Source organism: Parus major, chromosome 15 (genome assembly GCF_001522545.3).
Source record: "Parus major isolate Abel chromosome 15, Parus_major1.1, whole genome shotgun sequence".
Taxonomy (NCBI): Eukaryota; Metazoa; Chordata; class Aves; order Passeriformes; family Paridae; genus Parus; species Parus major.
Genome location: NC_031784.1, coordinates 13,364,926 through 13,366,863, shown reverse-complemented (window position 1 = coordinate 13,366,863; position 1,938 = coordinate 13,364,926). Strand labels below are relative to the sequence as shown.

Below are 1,938 nucleotides of genomic sequence, written 5' to 3'. Positions count from 1 at the left end.
GTGAATTTCTTCATTCCCTGTGGACTTCATTTGCACCATGGCCTGCAGTTTGGTCCTCACCATGTCCTGCAGAGAAATCTTGGCTCCGGTGCTTGGAGCACTCCCTCCCCTCTCTCTTTCCACTGACCTTGGTGCTGCCGTGTTGTTTTTCCTCACGTGTCCTCACTTCCTCCTCTTCTCTGACTGGAGGAAAAACTGATGCCCTTAAGGTAGCACTGTCAACAAGTTCTAGCAGTTCAAAGGTTCCTGCAAGATCCTGAAGTGCCACGAGGTAGATTTCCTTTAGGCTCCACACAGGGGAATTGCTTGCCATGTTTTTGCTGTTGGCCATGTGGCCCTGCCACCATGGCTCGGGCAGTGGCCACTGCTGTGTCATTTAATGCCTCTCTTTGTGCAGGGCAGCAGGAAGGGGAAGCTGCTGCAGCTGCCCCTGCCCTTCTGCCCTGTTGGGGCTGTGAGGCTGGCTAGGAGTGGCCAGGCAGGTGAGGCTGGCCACAGGCTGTGATGAGATGGTGATGGCTGTGACGGTGCCTCACCACCACCTGCACTGGGATGGCCCCAGCAGTGCCACCTCACCACCCCTGGAAACAGCTGCACATGTGCTGTTTTGGTTTTCTTCTTATCTGTGTCATCACAGAGGCATCACCAGCCTCTCTAATTGGACCAGCAGCATGTCCATCTCCAGAGCCATCAGAGATTGGCTCTGTCAGACATGGTGGAAGCTTCTAGCAGCTTCTCACAGGAGCCACTTCTATGTCCTCCGCCACTGTAAAACAAACCAGGCCGTGCCTAATCAACACAAAACCAAAACTAAACAAACTGCAGCCCTCATCTGAGACTTATGGGCTGTATAAATGCACTTGAGAATAACCCCTTGGAACAATGAAATCAGAAAACCAGTGCTGGAGGACTGTGGAGTGGTGATATGAAGTGTTTGCACAAGTATTGGTAGAGAACAATGCTGGGAAGGAAATGGATCCTTGATGGACTCCTGGGCAGATGAAGTTACCCATGGCTTCAGCTAGCTGAGTCAGCTCCTGTTCTTGCAACTTTTTCTGTAAAGGGAAAATGGAATAAGCTCAGAGAACCAAGAAAGTACAGCAACTTTACAAAGCAATTTGTTGGAAATGGAGGTTTGGAGATTCTGGAGAAGTGCACAGAGGAAATGGCTGAGTGATCAGGTTTGGGATAAGGTAAAGGAAATAACTGATGGACTTTCAGGCTGCAGAGGGTGTGAAGTGTGTGTATGTGGCTATTTTTTACTTTTAAGCTAAAATGAATTTTTATTATCCTAGATCAGAGCTCAGGAACATGGCGTGAAGTAACTTGCAAGATTGTAGAACAAAAAGGATGGGGTAGGTTCTAGGAAGATCTTGGAGGATCAGGAACTGCTCTTTGGGCTGGAGGGCACACAAATGATATTGTGTGGCTAGTGCACTGTTGCTGTAGAGACAGACAAGACACTTGTTTCTTCATGCAGCAATAACTGAATATTGCTCACAGCTTACATTTGTATCATTTTCTAAAAGTATCATGTTTATTTCTAATTGGTTAGTGGTGGAGGAAGCCCAGTCCTCTACAGACGTCCTCCCTGGAGATCTGCCCCCTGAGATAAGACAAAGCTGCCTAGTCACAGTGACTGAGCTGTGGAGCCCTTCCTGCCTCAGGAGCCCATGTTATCTCCCTGTTAACTCCTGGTCATCTTTTCCTGGTCTCAGACTCTTTGATCCCCTTCCCAATTCTCCCTGTACCTATAAAAACCCCGGCTTTTGCCCAGTTCAGCTTGGACCATCACTTGGCTGAAGCCTGCATTAAAGACTCTCTGTGGAACACCACAAGGTCTCCTGTCTCTGGTCTGTGTCAGCAGGGGAACTGACTCGATCTTCTCCACTGTGGCCTGGCTGGCTCAGTGATGAGCTTTCTCTTCACTCGAGTTTC

At 48.9% G+C, this 1,938-nt stretch overlaps 1 long non-coding RNA gene across 1 annotated transcript; it reads left to right on the top strand.

Annotated features, from left to right (window-relative positions):
• Positions 1-574: 574 nt before the first annotated feature.
• Positions 575-1,835, top strand: LOC117245212. Its single transcript, XR_004499627.1, has 2 exons — positions 575-1,193; positions 1,296-1,835. It is a non-coding gene; the product is annotated as an uncharacterized LOC117245212 (long non-coding RNA).
• The last annotated feature ends 103 nt before the right edge of the window (positions 1,836-1,938 follow it).